The sequence below is a fragment of the Tachypleus tridentatus genome, chromosome 1 (genome assembly GCF_004210375.1).
Source record: "Tachypleus tridentatus isolate NWPU-2018 chromosome 1, ASM421037v1, whole genome shotgun sequence".
In the NCBI taxonomy this organism is placed as follows: Eukaryota; Metazoa; Arthropoda; class Merostomata; order Xiphosura; family Limulidae; genus Tachypleus; species Tachypleus tridentatus.
Window position 1 is genome coordinate 173,798,751 of NC_134825.1, and position 20,060 is coordinate 173,818,810.

The window sequence follows — 20,060 nt, forward strand, 5'->3', positions numbered from 1 at the left end:
GTTGTATAATAATATTGTTTCAAATTCTAGAGCAGTGTGATAATCTTGTTTGAAAACCATGGGTTGTATAATAATATTGTTTCAAATTCTAGAGCAGTGTGATAATCTTGTTTGAAATCCATGGGTTGTATAATAATATTGTTTCAAATTCTAGAGCAGTGTGATAATTTTGTTTGAAATCAATGGGTAGTATAATAATATTGTTTCAAATTCTAGAGCAGTGTGATAATCTTGTTTGAAATCAATGGGTGGTATAATAATATTGTTTCAAATTCTAGAGCAGTGTTATAATCTTGTTTGAAGACCATGGGTTGTATAATAATATTGTTTCAAATTCTAGAGCAGTGTTATAATCTTGTTTGAAATCCATGGGTTATATAATAATATTGTTTCAAATTCTAGAGCAGTGTTATAATCTTGTTTGAAATCCATGGGTTATATAATAATATTGTTTCAAATCCTAGAGCAGTGTGATAATCTTTTTGAAATCCATGGGTTATATAATAATATTGTTTCAAATTCTAGAGCAGTGTGATAATCTTGTTTGAAATCCATGGGTTGTATAATAATATTGTTTCAAATTCTACAGCAGTGTGATAATCTTGTTTGAAAACCATGGGTTGTATAATAATATTGTTTCAAATTCTAGAGCAGTGTGATAATCTTGTTTGAAAACCATGGGTTGTATAATAATATTTTTCAAATTCTAGAGCAGTGTGATAATCTTGTTTGAAAACCATGGGTTGTATAATAATATTGTTTCAAATTCTAGAGCAGTGTGATAATCTTGTTTGAAATCAATGGGTGGTATAATAATATTGTTTCAAATTCTAGAGCAGTGTTATAATCTTGTTTGAAGACCATGGGTTGTATAATAATATTGTTTCAAATTCTAGAGCAGTGTTATAATCTTGTTTGAAATCCATGGGTTATATAATAATATTGTTTCAAATTTTAGAGCAGTGTTATAATCTTGTTTGAAATCCATGGGTTGTATAATAATATTGTTTCAAATCCTAGAGCAGTGTGATAATCTTGTTTGAAATCCATGGGTTATATAATAATATTGTTTCAAATCCTAGAGCAGTGTGATAATCTTGTTTGAAATCCATGGGTTATATAATAATATTGTTTCAAATTCCAGAGCAGTGTGATAATCTTGTTTGAAATCCATGGGTTATATAATAATATTGTTTCAAATTCTACAGCAGTGTGATAATCTTGTTTGAAATCCATGGGTTGTATAATAATATTGTTTCAAATTCTAGAGCAGTGTGATAATCTTGTTTGAAATCCATGGGTTATATAATAATATTGTTTCAAATTCTAGCGCAGTGTGATAATCTTGTTTGAAATCCATGGGCTGTATAATAATATTGTTTCAAATTCTAGAGCAGTGTGATAATCTTGTTTGAAATCCATGGGTTGTATAATAATATTGTTTCAAATTCTAGAGCAGTGTTATAATCTTGTTTGAAATCCATGGGTTATATAATAATATTGTTTCAAATCCTAGAGCAGTGTGATAATCTTTTTGAAATCCATGGGTTATATAATAATATTGTTTCAAATTCTAGAGCAGTGTGATAATCTTGTTTGAAATCCATGGGTTGTATAATAATATTGTTTCAAATTCTACAGCAGTGTGATAATCTTGTTTGAAAACCATGGGTTGTATAATAATATTGTTTCAAATTCTAGAGCAGTGTGATAATCTTGTTTGAAATCCATGGGTTATATAATAATATTGTTTCAAATTCTAGAGCAGTGTGATAATCTTGTTTGAAATCCATGGGTTGTATAATAATATTGTTTCAAATTCTAGAGCAGTGTGATAATCTTGTTTGAAATCCATGGGTTGTATAATAATATTGTTTCAAATCTTAGAGCAGTGTGATAATCTTGTTTGAAATCCATGGGTTGTATAATAATATTGTTTCAAATTCTAGAGCAGTGTGATAATCTTGTTTGAAATCTATGGGTTATATAATAATATTGTTTCAAATTCTAGAGCAGTGTGATAATCTTGTTTGAAATCCATGGGTTGTATAATAATATTGTTTCAAATCCTAGAGCAGTGTGATAATCTTGTTTGAAATCCATGGGTTGTATAATAATATTGTTTCAAATCCTAGAGCAGTGTGATAATCTTGTTTGAAATCCATGGTTTATATAATAATATTGTTTCAAATTCTAGAGCAGTGTGATAATCTTGTTTGAAATCCATGGGTTGTATAATAATATTGTTTAAAATTCTAGAGCAGTGTGATAATTTTGTTTGAAATCAATGGGTAGTATAATAATATTGTTTCAAATCCTAGAGCAGTGTGATAATCATGTTTGAAATCCATTGGTTGTATAATAATATTGTTTCAAATTCTAGAGCAGTGTGATAATCTTGTTTGAAAACCATGGGTTGTATAATAATATTGTTTCAAATTCTAGAGCAGTGTGATAATCTTGTTTTAAATCAATGGGTAGTATAATAATATTGTTTCAAATCCTAGAGCAGTGTGATAATCTTGTTTGAAAACCATGGGTTGTATAATAATATTGTTTCAAATTCTAGAGCAGTGTGATAATCTTGTTTTAAATCAATGGGTAGTATAATAATATTGTTTCAAATTCTAGAGCAGTGTGATAATCTTGTTTGAAATCCATGGGTTGTATAATAATATTGTTTCAAATTCTAGAGCAGTGTGATAATCTTGTTTGAAAACCATGGGTTGTATAATAATATTGTTTCAAATTCTAGAGTAGTGTGATAATCTTGTTTGAAAACCATGGGTTGTATAATAATATTGTTTCAAATTCTAGAGCAGTGTGATAATCTTGTTTGAAATCAATGGGTGGTATAATAATATTGTTTCAAATTCTAGAGCAGTGTTATAATCTTGTTTGAAGACCATGGGTTGTATAATAATATTGTTTCAAATTCTAGAGCAGTGTTATAATCTTGTTTGAAATCCATGGGTTATATAATAATATTGTTTCTAATTCTAGAGCAGTGTTATAATCTTGTTTGAAATCCATGGGTTATATAATAATATTGTTTCAAATCCTAGAGCAGTGTGATAATCTTTTTGAAATCCATGGGTTATATAATAATATTGTTTCAAATTCTAGAGCAGTGTGATAATCTTGTTTGAAATCCATGGGTTGTATAATAATATTGTTTCAAATTCTAGAGCAGTGTGATAATTTTGTTTGAAATCAATGGGTAGTATAATAATATTGTTTCAAATCCTAGAGCAGTGTGATAATCTTGTTTGAAATCCATTGGTTGTATAATAATATTGTTTCAAATTCTAGAGCAGTGTGATAATTTTGTTTGAAATCAATGGGTAGTATAATAATATTGTTTCAAATTCTAAAGCAGTGTGATAATCTTGTTTGAAATCAATGGGTGGTATAATAATATTGTTTCAAATTCTAGAGCAGTGTTATAATCTTGTTTGAAGACCATGGGTTGTATAATAATATTGTTTCAAATTCTAGAGCAATGTTATAATCTTGTTTGAAATCCATGGGTTATATAATAATATTGTTTCAAATTCTAGAGCAGTGTTATAATCTTGTTTGAAATCCATGGGTTATATAATAATATTGTTTCAAATCCTAGAGCAGTGTGATAATCTTTTTGAAATCCATGGGTTATATAATAATATTGTTTCAAATTCTAGAGCAGTGTCATAATCTTGTTTGAAATCCATGGGTTGTATAATAATATTGTTTCAAATTCTACAGCAGTGTGATAATCTTGTTTGAAAACCATGGGTTGTATAATAATATTGTTTCAAATTCTAGAGCAGTGTGATAATCTTGTTTGAAAACCATGGGTTGTATAATAATATTGTTTCAAATTCTAGAGCAGTGTGATAATCTTGTTTGAAAACCATGGGTTGTATAATAATATTGTTTCAAATTCTAGAGCAGTGTGATAATCTTGTTTGAAATCCATGGGTTGTATAATAATATTGTTTCAAATTCTAGAGCAGTGTGATAATTTTGTTTGAAATCAATGGGTAGTATAATAATATTGTTTCAAATTCTAGAGCAGTGTGATAATCTTGTTTGAAATCAATGGGTGGTATAATAATATTGTTTCAAATTCTAGAGCAGTGTTATAATCTTGTTTGAAGACCATGGGTTGTATAATAATATTGTTTCAAATTCTAGAGCAGTGTTATAATCTTGTTTGAAATCCATGGGTTATATAATAATATTGTTTCAAATTCTAGAGCAGTGTTATAATCTTGTTTGAAATCCATGGGTTATATAATAATATTGTTTCAAATCCTAGAGCAGTGTGATAATCTTTTTGAAATCCATGGGTTATATAATAATATTGTTTCAAATTCTAGAGCAGTGTGATAATCTTGTTTGAAATCCATGGGTTGTATAATAATATTGTTTCAAATTCTACAGCAGTGTGATAATCTTGTTTGAAAACCATGGGTTGTATAATAATATTGTTTCAAATTCTAGAGCAGTGTGATAATCTTGTTTGAAAACCATGGGTTGTATAATAATATTATTTCAAATTCTAGAGCAGTGTGATAATCTTGTTTGAAAACCATGGGTTGTATAATAATATTGTTTCAAATTCTAGAGCAGTGTGATAATCTTGTTTGAAATCAATGGGTGGTATAATAATATTGTTTCAAATTCTAGAGCAGTGTTATAATCTTGTTTGAAGACCATGGGTTGTATAATAATATTGTTTCAAATTCTAGAGCAGTGTTATAATCTTGTTTGAAATCCATGGGTTATATAATAATATTGTTTCAAATTTTAGAGCAGTGTTATAATCTTGTATGAAATCCATGGGTTGTATAATAATATTGTTTCAAATCCTAGAGCAGTGTGATAATCTTGTTTGAAATCCATGGGTTATATAATAATATTGTTTCAAATCCTAGAGCAGTGTGATAATCTTGTTTGAAATCCATGGGTTATATAATAATATTGTTTCAAATTCCAGAGCAGTGTGATAATCTTGTTTGAAATCCATGGGTTATATAATAATATTGTTTCAAATTCTACAGCAGTGTGATAATCTTGTTTGAAATCCATGGGTTGTATAATAATATTGTTTCAAATTCTAGAGCAGTGTGATAATCTTGTTTGAAATCCATGGGTTATATAATAATATTGTTTCAAATTCTAGAGCAGTGTGATAATCTTGTTTGAAATCCATGGGCTGTATAATAATATTGTTTCAAATTCTAGAGCAGTGTGATAATCTTGTTTGAAATCCATGGGTTGTATAATAATATTGTTTCAAATTCTAGAGCAGTGTTATAATCTTGTTTGAAATCCATGGGTTATATAATAATATTGTTTCAAATCCTAGAGCAGTGTGATAATCTTTTTGAAATCCATGGGTTATATAATAATATTGTTTCAAATTCTAGAGCAGTGTGATAATCTTGTTTGAAATCCATGGGTTGTATAATAATATTGTTTGAAATTCTACAGCAGTGTGATAATCTTGTTTGAAAACCATGGGTTGTATAATAATATTGTTTCAAATTCTAGAGCAGTGTGATAATCTTGTTTGAAAACCATGGGTTGTATAATAATATTGTTTCAAATTCTAGAGCAGTGTGATAATCTTGTTTGAAAACCATGGGTTGTATAATAATATTGTTTCATATTCTAGAGCAGTGTGATAATCTTGTTTGAAATCAATGGGTGGTATAATAATATTGTTTCAAATTCTAGAGCAGTGTTATAATCTTGTTTGAAGACCATGGGTTGTATAATAATATTGTTTCAAATTCTAGAGCAGTGTTATAATCTTGTTTGAAATCCATGGGTTATATAATAATATTGTTTCAAATTTTAGAGCAGTGTTATAATCTTGTTTGAAATCCATGGGTTGTATAATAATATTGTTTCAAATCCTAGAGCAGTGTGATAATCTTGTTTGAAATCCATGGGTTATATAATAATATTGTTTCAAATCCTAGAGCAGTGTGATAATCTTGTTTGAAATCCATGGGTTATATAATAATATTGTTTCAAATTCCAGAGCAGTGTGATAATCTTGTTTGAAATCCATGGGTTATATAATAATATTGTTTCAAATTCTACAGCAGTGTGATAATCTTGTTTGAAATCCATGGGTTGTATAATAATATTGTTTCAAATTCTAGAGCAGTGTGATAATCTTGTTTGAAATCCATGGGTTATATAATAATATTGTTTCAAATTCTAGCGCAGTGTGATAATCTTGTTTGAAATCCATGGGCTGTATAATAATATTGTTTCAAATTCTAGAGCAGTGTGATAATCTTGTTTGAAATCCATGGGTTATATAATAATATTGTTTCAAATCCTAGAGCAGTGTGATAATCTTGTTTGAAATCCATGGGTTATATAATAATATTGTTTCAAATTCCAGAGCAGTGTGATAATCTTGTTTGAAATCCATGGGTTATATAATAATATTGTTTCAAATTCTACAGCAGTGTGATAATCTTGTTTGAAATCCATGGGTTGTATAATAATATTGTTTCAAATTCTAGAGCAGTGTGATAATCTTGTTTGAAATCCATGGGTTATATAATAATATTGTTTCAAATTCTAGAGCAGTGTGATAATCTTGTTTGAAATCCATGGGTTGTATAATAATATTGTTTCAAATTCTAGAGCAGTGTGATAATCTTGTTTGAAATCCATGGGTAGTATAATAATATTGTTTCAAATTCTAGAGCAGTGTGATAATCTTGTTTGAAATCCATGGGTTCTATAATAATATTGTTTCAAATTCTAGAGCAGTGTGATCATCTAGTTTGAAATCCATGGTTTGTATAATAATATTGTTTCAAATCCTAGAGCAGTGTGATAATCTCGTTTGAAATCCATGGGTTGTATAATAATATTGTTTCATATTCTAGAGCAGTGTGATAATCTTGTTTGAAATCCATGGGTAGTATAATAATATTGTTTCAAATTCTAGAGCAGTGTGATAATCTTGTTTGAAAACCATTGGTTGTATAATAATATTGTTTCAAATTCTAGAGCAGTGTTATAATCTTGTTTGAAATCCATGGGTTATATAATAATATTGTTTCAAATTCTAGAGCAGTGTGATAATCTTGTTTGAAATCTATGGGTTATATAATAATATTGTTTCAAATCCTAGAGCAGTGTGATAATCTTGTTTGAAATTCATGGGTTGTATAATAATATTGTTTCAAATTCTATAGCAGTGGATAATCTTGTTTAAATCCATGGGTTATATAATAATATTGTTTCAAATTCTAGAGTAGTGTGATAATCTTGTTTGAAATCCATGGGTTGTATAATAATATTGTTTCAAATCCTAGAGCAGTGTGATAATCTTGTTTGAAATCCATGGGTTGTATAATAATATTGTTTCAAATTCTAGAGCAGTGTGATAATCTTGTTTGAAATCTATGGGTTATATAATAATATTGTTTCAAATTCTAGAGCAGTGTGATAATCTTGTTTGAAATCCATGGGTTGTATAATAATATTGTTTCAAATCCTAGAGCAGTGTGATAATCTTGTTTGAAATCCATGGGTTGTATAATAATATTGTTTCAAATCCTAGAGCAGTGTGATAATCTTGTTTGAAATCCATGGTTTATATAATAATATTGTTTCAAATTCTAGAGCAGTGTGATAATCTTGTTTGAAATCCATGGGTTGTATAATAATATTGTTTAAAATTCTAGAGCAGTGTGATAATTTTGTTTGAAATCAATGGGTAGTATAATAATATTGTTTGAAATCCTAGAGCAAGTGATAATCATGTTTGAAATCCATTGGTTGTATAATAATATTGTTTCAAATTCTAGAGCAGTGTGATAATCTTGTTTGAAAACCATGGGTTGTATAATAATATTGTTTCAAATTCAAGAGCAGTGTGATAATCTTGTTTTAAATCAATGGGTAGTATAATAATATTGTTTCAAATCCTAGAGCAGTGTGATAATCTTGTTTGAAATCCATTGGTTGTATAATAATATTGTTTTAAATTCTAGAGCAGTGTGATAATCTTGTTTGAAAACCATGGGTTGTATAATAATATTGTTTCAAATTCTAGAGCAGTGTGATAATCTTGTTTTAAATCAATGGGTAGTGTAATAATATTGTTTCAAATTCTAGAGCAGTGTGATAATCTTGTTTGAAATCCATGGGTTGTGTAATAATATTGTTTCAAATTCTAGAGCAGTGTGATAATCTTGTTTGAAAACCATGGGTTGTATAATAATATTCTTTCAAATTCTAGAGCAGTGTGATAATCTTGTTTGAAAGCCATGGGTTGTATAATAATATTGTTTCAAATTCTAGAGCAGTGTGATAATCTTGTTTGAAATCAATGGGTGGTATAATAATATTGTTTCAAATTCTAGAGCAGTGTTATAATCTTGTTTGAAGACCATGGGTTGTATAATAATATTGTTTCAAATTCTAGAGCAGTGTTATAATCTTGTTTGAAATCCATGGGTTATATAATAATATTGTTTCAAATTCTAGAGCAGTGTTATAATCTTGTTTGAAATCCATGGGTTATATAATAATATTGTTTCAAATCCTAGAGCAGTGTGATAATCTTGTTTGAAATCCATGGGTTATATAATAATATTGTTTCAAATTCTAGAGCAGTGTGATAATCTTGTTTGAAATCCATGGGTTGTATAATAATATTGTTTCAAATTCTAGAGCAGTGTGATAATTTTGTTTGAAATCAATGGGTAGTATAATAATATTGTTTCAAATCCTAGAGCAGTGTGATAATCTTGTTTGAAATCCATTGGTTGTATAATAATATTGTTTCAAATTCTACAGCAGTGTGATAATCTTGTTTGAAAACCATGGGTTGTATAATAATATTGTTTCAAATTCTAGAGCAGTGTGATAATCTTGTTTGAAAACCATGGGTTGTATAATAATATTGTTTCAAATTCTAGAGCAGTGTGATAATCTTGTTTGAAAACCATGGGTTGTATAATAATATTGTTTCATATTCTAGAGCAGTGTGATAATCTTGTTTGAAATCAATGGGTGGTATAATAATATTGTTTCAAATTCTAGAGCAGTGTTATAATCTTGTTTGAAGACCATGGGTTGTATAATAATATTGTTTCAAATTCTAGAGCAGTGTTATAATCTTGTTTGAAATCCATGGGTTATATAATAATATTGTTTCAAATTCTAGAGCAGTGTTATAATCTTGTTTGAAATCCATGGGTTGTATAATAATATTGTTTCAAATCCTAGAGCAGTGTGATAATCTTGTTTGAAATCCATGGGTTATATAATAATATTGTTTCAAATCCTAGAGCAGTGTGATAATCTTGTTTGTAATCCATGGGTTATATAATAATATTGTTTCAAATTCCAGAGCAGTGTGATAATCTTGTTTGAAATCCATGGGTTATATAATAATATTGTTTCAAATTCTACAGCAGTGTGATAATCTTGTTTGAAATCCATGGGTTGTATAATAATATTGTTTCAAATTCTAGAGCAGTGTGATAATCTTGTTTGAAATCCATGGGTTATATAATAATATTGTTTCAAATTCTAGAGCAGTGTGATAATCTTGTTTGAAATCCATGGGCTGTATAATAATATTGTTTCAAATTCTAGAGCAGTGTGATAATCTTGTTTGAAATCCATGGGTTATATAATAATATTGTTTCAAATCCTAGAGCAGTGTGATAATCTTGTTTGAAATCCATGGGTTATATAATAATATTGTTTCAAATTCCAGAGCAGTGTGATAATCTTGTTTGAAATCCATGGGTTATATAATAATATTTTTTCAAATTCTACAGCAGTGTGATAATCTTGTTTGAAATCCATGGGTTGTATAATAATATTGTTTCAAATTCTAGAGCAGTGTGATAATCTTGTTTGAAATCCATGGGTTATATAATAATATTGTTTCAAATTCTAGAGCAGTGTGATAATCTTGTTTGAAATCCATGGGTTGTATAATAATATTGTTTCAAATTCTAGAGCAGTGTGATAATCTTGTTTGAAATCCATGGGTAGTATAATAATATTGTTTCAAATTCTAGAGCAGTGTGATAATCTTGTTTGAAATCCATGGGTTCTATAATAATATTGTTTCAAATTCTAGAGCAGTGTGATCATCTAGTTTGAAATCCATGGTTTGTATAATAATATTGTTTCAAATCCTAGAGCAGTGTGATAATCTCGTTTGAAATCCATGGGTTGTATAATAATATTGTTTCATATTCTAGAGCAGTGTGATAATCTTGTTTGAAATCCATGGGTAGTATAATAATATTGTTTCAAATTCTAGAGCAGTGTTATAATCTTGTTTGAAAACCATTGGTTGTATAATAATATTGTTTCAAATTCTAGAGCAGTGTTATAATCTTGTTTGAAATCCATGGGTTATATAATAATATTGTTTCAAATTCTAGAGCAGTGTGATAATCTTGTTTGAAATCTATGGGTTATATAATAATATTGTTTCAAATCCTAGAGCAGTGTGATAATCTTGTTTGAAATTCATGGGTTGTATAATAATATTGTTTCAAATTCTACAGCAGTGGATAATCTTGTTTGAAATCCATGGGTTATATAATAATATTGTTTCAAATTTTAGAGAAGTGTGATAATCTTGTTTGAAATCCATGGGTTATATAATAATATTGTTTCAAATTCTAGAGCAGTGTTATAATCTTGTTTGAAATCCATGGGTTGTATAATAATATTGTTTCAAATCCTAGAGCAGTGTGATAATCTTGTTTGAAATCCATGGGTTATATAATAATATTGTTTCAAATCCTAGAGCAGTGTGATAATCTTGTTTGAAATCCATGGGTTATATAATAATATTGTTTCAAATTCCAGAGCAGTGTGATAATCTTGTTTGAAATCCATGGGTTATATAATAATATTGTATCAAATCCTAGAGCAGTGTGATAATCTTGTTTGAAATCCATGGGTTGTATAATAATATTGTTTCAAATCAAGAAGTAGTATAATATACTCTTCAAAAAAAGAAACGCAAAAGGCAAAAAATTGTTAACAAGTTTATTCTGGGTAGTTCTGTATGACATATGTGAAACTTTGCACATTCACTGCTGAACATCCAAAGTCTGCAAAGGCGAAGTCCACGCTCACTAGTTAAAGTATAACGTCACTCAACGTCAATAACGAGTATGCCCCCCGTGAGCATCAATAACTGCTTGGCATCTCCTGCCCATGGAAGCGATGAGATAACGAATCACATCCTGTGGAATGGCTGTCCACTCAGCCTGCATAGCTGCTGCAAGCTGAGGTAGAGTCTGCGGTTGAGATTGTCGCCGTCGCAGACGTCGGTCAAACTCGTCCCAAAGATTTTCGATGGGGCTTAAATCTGGTGATCTGGAGGGCCAGGGAAGAACGTTGATGTTGTGGTGTCTGAAGAAGACAGTGGTGAGTCGGGCTGTGTGAGGACGAGCGTTATCATGTTGAAAAACGCCGTTGACGTTCACCATGATGGGTTGTACATGGGGCCTAAGAATCTCGTCGACGGTTACGTACGGTCTGATCGGAAATCCTACGCTGCCCTGGTATGGTTGAGGCAGTAGACGTCGCAGTGGTGGTCCTATCCCGAAGGTGACGTAACCGGATATAGCGATCTTGTGTGGGCGTGGTCACACGAGGTCTGCCAGATCGTGGACGGTCACAAGTTGATCCATGATGTTGGTGACGATTCCATAGTCTTGTGATGGTGCTTGAGTGGACATTCACAGCTTTTGCAACATCTGATCGAGATTCGCCTGGTCCAAGCGACCAATGGCATTGTTGCGTTGTGCTTCAGTCAGTCTTGGCGTAACTGTATTGCGTGTCGGCGGCTTAACACTGAGCTATGGAAACCGAGAACCCGTCACTTTTATAGGGATTTTGCACATGTTGCACTTGCAAAACATGCAGATCTCTCAAACAAATTTATTGGACACGAGTGCGTTTTGGCGAAAAATCCGATGTTTTCCTCCGTTTTCAAAGTACACAACTTTTATTGTCATTTTGGTCTGACAATCAGTGCCTTAACACGTGTAACATTACATACTCTGAGCTTGTAACGTTATTACATATATTTCTCTTTAAAATAACAAAAATATCCCTTTTGCGTTTTTTTTTTGAAGAGTATAATAATGTTTCAATTTCAAAAGAAGTATAATAATATTGTTTCAAGTCCAATAATAATATAATAATATTGTTTCAAATCCAGGAGAGTATAATAATATAATTTCAAATATAGATGTAGTATACTAATATTATTTCAAGTCCAGATATAGTATAGAAATGTAATTTCACATCTAAGGGTAGTATAATAATAATAGAACAAATCCATGGGTAGTATAATAATATTGTGTGAAATCGTAAGATAGAATAATAATATTGTTTCAAATCCAGAAGTAATATAATACCATTGTAGTGAGTTCAGGAATAGTATAATATTATTGTGCTCAGTTAACGGGTAGTCTAATAATATTGTTTGAAATCTAGGGAAAGTATTATAATATTGTTTGAAGTTCAGAAGTAGTATAATAATATTGTTTCAAATCCAGGTGAAGTGTAATAATATTGTTTGAAGTTCAGAAGTAGTATAATAATATTGTTTCAAATCCAGGTGAAGTGTAATAATATTGTTTGAAGTTCAGAAGTAGTATAATAATATTGTTTTAAATCCAGGTGAAGTGTAATAATATTGTTTGAAGTTCAGAAGTAGTATAATAATATTGTTTCAAATCCAGGTGAAGTGTAATAATATTGTTTGAAGTTCAGAAGTAGTATAATAATATTGTTTTAAATCCAGGTGAAGTGTAATAATATTGTTTGAAGTTCAGAAGTAGTATAATAATATTGTTTCAAATCCAGGTGAAGTGTAATAATATTGTTTGAAGTTCAGAGGTAGTATAATAATATTGTTTTAAATCCAGGTGAAGTGCAATAATATTGTTTGAAGTTCAGAAGTAGTATAATAATATTGTTTCAAATCCAGGTGAAGTGTAATAATATTGTTTGAAGTTCAGAAGTAATATAATAATATTGTTTTAAATCCAGGTAAAGTGTAATAATATTGTTTGAAGTTCAGAAGTAGTATAATAATATTGTTTTAAATCCAGGTGAAGTGTAATAATATTGTTTGAAGTTCAGAAGTAGTATAATAATATTGTTTTAAATCCAGGTGAAGTGTAATAATATTGTTTGAAGTTCAGAAGTAGTATAATAATATTGTTTCAAATCCAGGTGAAGTGTAATAATATTGTTTGAAGTTCAGAAGTAGTATAATAATATTGTTTCAAATCCAAGTGAAGTGTAATAATATTGTTTGAAGTTCAGAAGTAGTATAATAATATTGTTTCAAATCCAGGTGAAGTGTAATAATATTGTTTGAAGTTCAGAAGTAGTATAATAATATTGTTTTAAATCCAGGTGAAGTGTAATAATATTGTTTGAAGTTCAGAGGTAGTATAATAATATTGTTTCAAATCCAGGTGAAGTGTAATAATATTGTTTGAAGTTCAGAAGTAGTATAATAATATTGTTTCAAATCCAGGTGAAGTGTAATAATATTGTTTGAAGTTCAGAGGTAGTATAATAATATTGTTTCAAATCCAGGTGAAGTGTAATAATATTGTTTGAAGTTCAGAAGTAGTATAATAATATTGGTTCAAATCCAGGTGAAGTGTAATAATATTGTTTGAAGTTCAGAGGTAGTATAATAATATTGTTTCAAATCCAGGTGAAGTGTAATAATATTGTTTGAAGTTCAGAAGTAGTATAATAATATTGGTTCAAATCCAGGTGAAGTGTAATAATATTGTTTGAAGTTCAGAAGTAGTATAATAATATTGTTTCAAATCAAGGTGAAGTGTAATAATATTGTTTGAAGTTCAGAGGTAGTATAATAATATTGTTTCAAATCCAGGTGAAGTGTAATAATATTGTTTGAAGTTCAGAAGTAGTATAATAATATTGTTTTAAATCCAGGTGAAGTGTAATAATATTGTTTGAAGTTCAGAAGTAGTATAATAATATTGTTTCAAATCCAGGTGAAGAGTAATAATATTGTTTGAAGTTCAGAAGTAGTATAATAATATTGTTTCAAATCCAAGTGAAGTGTAATAATATTGTTTGAAGTTCAGAAGTAGTATAATAATATTGTTTCAAATCCAGGTGAAGTGTAATAATATTGTTTGAAGTTCAGAAGTAGTATAATAATATTGTTTTAAATCCAGGTGAAGTGTAATAATATTGTTTGAAGTTCAGAGGTAGTATAATAATATTGTTTCAAATCCAGGTGAAGTGTAATAATATTGTTTGAAGTTCTGAAGTAGTATAATAATATTGTTTCAAATCCAGGTGAAGTGTAATAATATTGTTTGAAGTTCAGAAGTAGTATAATAATATTGGTTCAAATCCAGGTGAAGTGTAATAATATTGTTTGAAGTTCAGAAGTAGTATAATAATATTGTTTCAAATCAAGGTGAAGTGTAATAATATTGTTTGAAGTTCAGAAGTAGTATAATAATATTGTTTCAAATCCAGGTGAAGTGTAATAATATTGTTTGAAGTTCAGAGGTAGTATAATAATATTGTTTCACATCCAGGTGAAGTGTAATAATATTGTTTGAAGTTCAGAAGTAGTATAATAATATTGTTTCAAATCCAGGTGAAGTGTAATAATATTGTTTGAAGTTCAGAGGTAGTATAATAATATTGTTTCAAATCCAGGTGAAGTGTAATAATATTGTTTGAAGTTCAGAAGTAGTATAATAATATTGTTTCAAATCCAGGTGAAGTGTAATAATATTGTTTGAAGTTCAGAGGTAGTATAATAATATTGTTTCAAATCCAGGTGAAGTGTAATAATATTGTTTGAAGTTCAGAAGTAGTATAATAATATTGGTTCAAATCCAGGTGAAGTGTAATAATATTGTTTGAAGTTCAGAGGTAGTATAATAATATTGTTTCAAATCCAGGTGAAGTGTAATAATATTGTTTGAAGTTCAGAAGTAGTATAATAATATTGTTTCAAATCCAGGTGAAGTGTAATAATATTGTTTGAAGTTCAGAGGTAGTATAATAATATTGTTTCAAATCCAGGTGAAGTGTAATAATATTGTTTGAAGTTCAGAGGTAGTATAATAATATTGTTTCAAATCCAGGTGAAGTGTAATAATATTGTTTGAAGTTCAGAAGTAGTATAATAATATTGTTTCAAATCCAGGTGAAGTGTAATAATATTGTTTGAAGTTCAGAGGTAGTATAATAATATTGTTTTAAATCCAGGTGAAGTGTAATAATATTGTTTGAAGTTCAGAAGTAGTATAATAATATTGTTTCAAATCCTGGTGAAGTGTAATAATATTGTTTGAAGTTCAGAAGTAGTATAATAATATTGTTTCAAATCCAGGTGAAGTGTAATAATATTGTTTGAAGTTCAGAAGTAGTATAATAATATTGTTTCAAATCCAGGGTAAGTATAATAATATAGTTGAGAGAATAATACAGAGAGAAACTATAGTAATTCCAGTTGTAAAGGACTTTCTGTAACATAACTGTAATAATCATAAATCACCAGGAAGACTAACATGTAAGTACAAAAACCACCGTCAGTCACCTGAAGTTGGCCTTTCCAGTCCTGGTTTCAAGTTACTTGATGTTACGGTCAGTTTCTAATTTCAAACTGAACTAGATGAACCGTGATTTTTAAAAGGGAGTCACATCAAAAGGTCTAATGTTTATATTAAAAAACTTAAATGGCGTTAAAAAGATTAATGGCCTTTAAAAAACTAAAACATTACCAAGGTGGACAGTGTCACCATCACCAATAACACTGTCTAACATTATGGACAAACCTTGGGACACAACATGTTTAAAATGGTGCCGTCGTTGTGTATCATAACGATAACAAGAAAGTAAAATATGGCTTATTGTGATCTGAGTGTTACACAAACTACACACTGGTGCATCAGTTCCAGATAAAAGAAAACAATGAGTTGAAAAACTGTGACCAATGTGTAGTCTAGTTAGAACAACTTCCTCTTTCTGATACTTACAGTAACAAGACGACCAAACTCCAATATAGGGTTTTATTTGGAAAAGCTTGTTTTCGCGTTGCTCACTCCAAGTCGACTGCCAGCTGGCACAGAGCCAAGCCTTGAATACAGGACCATAGTCCATGTGTGGGACAGGCACAGTGCCAGAGCAGATAGACTTAGCTGCAGTGTCGGCAAGCTCGTTCCCGTGAATACCAACGTGGTCTGGTATCCAGTAAAACTGGATAGAAGTAGATGTTAAAGAGAAGTGGGCCAGTTGGTTTTATATATTGGCGAGAACAGGATGTGAACCAACGTGAAGCGATTCCAGCGCCAGTAGAGAACTAAGCGAGTCAGTATAAATACTGCAGTTTGAATACTGCTTAGCTTCTATGTGATCCAGGGCAAGAGAAATGGCATACAGTTCAGCAATGAATACAGAAATTGTAGAGGGGATTCTGTGCGCAACCACCGAACCACAACAAACCATGGCAGAGCCCATGGAGTCACCTGATTTTGAATCATCCGTATAAATAGGAATGGAAGGATGGTTTAAAAGATGTTTAGCAAATAGCAGACAGTATTTCCAATCAGGAGTGTCTACTTTTCTCAGATGGCTTAAAGATAGGTCACAAGTGGGGACTGTAAGAAGCCATGGTGAGATGGGCCGACCAGTGGATACAGTAATGTTATCTAAGGACAGACCCAATTCATCTAACTGCGCCAGGATACGAAGGCCAAAAAGAGCAATGGTTTGAAAAAGTACAGCCCACCGAGGAAGGAAAACACAACCTTCGGTAAGATGCTTTAGTAAGGAACGAAGTTTCGAAGTATATAGTAATGACAGTTGCAAACAGCGGAGGTGCAAAGAAGATTCATAAGCTCTGAACTGGGGAAGTGCGGAAAGCCCCAGTGCAGAGTCGAAGTCCTTGAGATAAATAGGGTCTAACATCTTTAAGGCCGAGGGTCTGGCAGAACCATAGACCAGTTATCCATAGTCGAGTTTCGATCGAATAAGAGCACGATATATCTTCAGCATAGAACGTCGATCCGCTCCCCAAGTGGTGGTAGAGAGGACACGGAGAATGTTCAGTGCTCTTGTACATTTGACTAGTAGCTGCTGGATGTGTGCTATAAAGGTTAGCTTACGGTCAAAGATAAGCCCCAAGAACTTAGTCTCAGAGACAACATGCGGCACAACTTCACTGATATGGAGTTCAAGATCAGGGTGAATACCCTGTTGACGGCAAAAGTGCATACAAACGGTTTTAGAGAGAGAGAAGGTAAAGCCGTTTGCTGTGGTCTACTTCAGCAAACAATTGAGGGCATTTGTAGCTGCCGCTCAATATACCTCATGTTCGACGACTGACATGAGATGTGAAAGTTGTTGACATACAGCCCGTTTGCAACAGTAAGAGGGAGTTGTTCAGTGATGGCATTAATTTTTATACTGAAAAGTGTGACACTCAGAACACAGCCCTAAGGGACTCCAAGTTCCTGTAGAAAAGAATGGGAAAAAATTAATAAAAAAATGGGCAAATGGCTACGTAACCCATATATATGGAGGTGTCGCAAAATGCCATATCTCCATGTTGTATCATAAGCCTTCTCAATGTTAAAGAATATTGATACAATATGTTGTCGTTTGAGAAAGGCTTCTCTGATTGACGTTTCAAGTCGAATCAGGTGGTCCATGGTGGAGCACTGTTGTTGGAGCCCACACAGGGTGGGCGAGAGGAGGTTGTTTGATTCGAGGAACCAAACAAGACGACCATTAATTATCCTCTCTAAGGTCTTACAGAGACAGCTCGTCATAGTAATTGGACGGTAGTTTGAAGGAATCTTGGGATCCTTCCCAGGCTTGGAGAATGGCAGGACAATAGCCTGGAGCCAGGCATTAGGAAAAACGTTCTCCTGCCAGATCGGGTTAAAAACAACCTGAAGGATAGCAAGAGAAGCAAGAGACAGATGGTGCAGCAAGTCATAGTGTATGACATCATGTCCAACAGATGTACTGCCAGACCAAGGAAGGGCCAGTTTGAGTTCCACCAGAGTAAAGGGACGATTACAGTCATAGAGACAATCAGCTCGAAAGGAAATAAGTGATTGCTCTGCCCGTGTCTTCATGGCCAAGAAGATGGAAGAAGAGGCAGAAGTGCTAGATACCCGGCAAAAGCTTTTAGTAGAGTATCGGCGATGTTCTGGCTATCAGCTACTTCCTGGCCATCTGAGAACAAGATTGAGAGAGGGACAGAATTATATTGTCCACTGACCTTTTGAATCTTGTCCCAAATAACTTTGAAACTGGTGGTGGAGGATATGTTGGTTGTGAACTTAATCCAAGATTCCTTCTGGCTTTGACGTCTTACCCATCGAGCATGTGCACGGGCCTGCTGGAAAGCGATGCGGTTCGAGAGTGTAGAATAACTAAGGAAAGTATTCTAGGCTCGTTTTTGAGCCTTCCGTGCCATATGGCAGGCAGGATTCCGCCATGGACGAGGATATAGTGGAAAACATGTAAAGGTTTTAGGAATGCATTAAGCAGTTGCTTGTATAATACAGTCAGTTACTGCTGCCACACAATCATCTATTGATGGCTTACAGATGATGGCAGGATCAAGTTCTGCAAGAGCAGTGAAAGAGGACCAGTTTACCTGATCCAGCTTCCACTGGAACATGCGGGTCGGGTGGCATCGACTATGGCCAGTCTCTCTCAAAATTATAGGAAAATGATCACTGCCTTGTGGATTGTTGTAAACCCTCCATGAAAAATGAGAGAATAATGAAAGGGAGCAAATTGAGAGATCAATAGCAGCAAAGGACAGACTAGGTGCATGAAAATAAGTAGAAGAACCAGTATTGAAAAGAGAAAGGTTTTGATCAGAAAGCATATGCTCTACAAAGGGAACCCTCCTATCAATATCAGCACTTATCCAGAGGGTATGATGTCCATTAAAGTCCTCAGGATGATAACCCTTCTGTTTACGACCACGTCTTATTTCCTTACTTTCCTTGTTCGAGGGAGGTCTGTCAACCTCCATGGATCCTGCCTTGGGTCGATTTGTCGGTCTTTGCTGTTGGAAGAGGGTTCCAGAGACTGAGGACGTAAACGAATGATTGTTTTGCATCTTGGGGTGAGAGAGGAAGATAGATCCGAGGAAATGCCTGTACTTGGAACCAAAGGATGTGGATTTTGGAGTTTGGTGGAATGTTTATAAGGTACAGAGATAGGTGTCGAAGTTGATTCATCAACTTTTTTAACCATGGAGGTCAAAAGACTTTTCATTTGTTTGGAAAACGATTCTTTAGAAGGCACAGAGAGATCTGTTGCACTCCCACGGTAGCTGTGGAACAAAGTGCAGCAACACACGTCTAAGATGAAGTGGTGGACAGCAATATTCGAGCTTCAGGATAAGTAATGTTATGAACTGTTTTCAAACGCTGGACCTCTTTTTCTTCCAACCATTTAGGGCAAAAATGAAAGTAGGACGGGGGAGAGCCACTGCAATTGATACAATGAGGATTCATTTCACACCCATAGACATCATGATCTTTGCCACTACAACAAGCACATGTCAAGGAACCACGACATGATGTCTTCTTGTGACCGAACCATTGACACTGAAAACATCGGAGAAAGTTTGGAATGTATGGCCGTACTCTGCAATTAAGATAACCTGCCTTGATGGTAACAAGTGGACGTGATGAAGTAAATGTCAGAATGAGGACATTGGTCGGCACCATAATTCCATCTTTGCGAGTGAAGATGCGTCTCACTTCAGAAACTCCTTGGGTGGAAAAACCAGCGAGAATCTCTGACTCTGGGATGTTCTTCAAATCCCTCTCAACAGTAACTCGTCGTGATGAATTCAAAGTAGCATGAGGTGTAACCTCAATAGGTATATCCCCAATTGCCTTTGAATGCAAGAGGAGTTCACTGTGTTGAGATGTGGATGCTTCAACCAATATGTCACCAGATCGAAGCTTTCTTACTGACTTTGGAGGGAC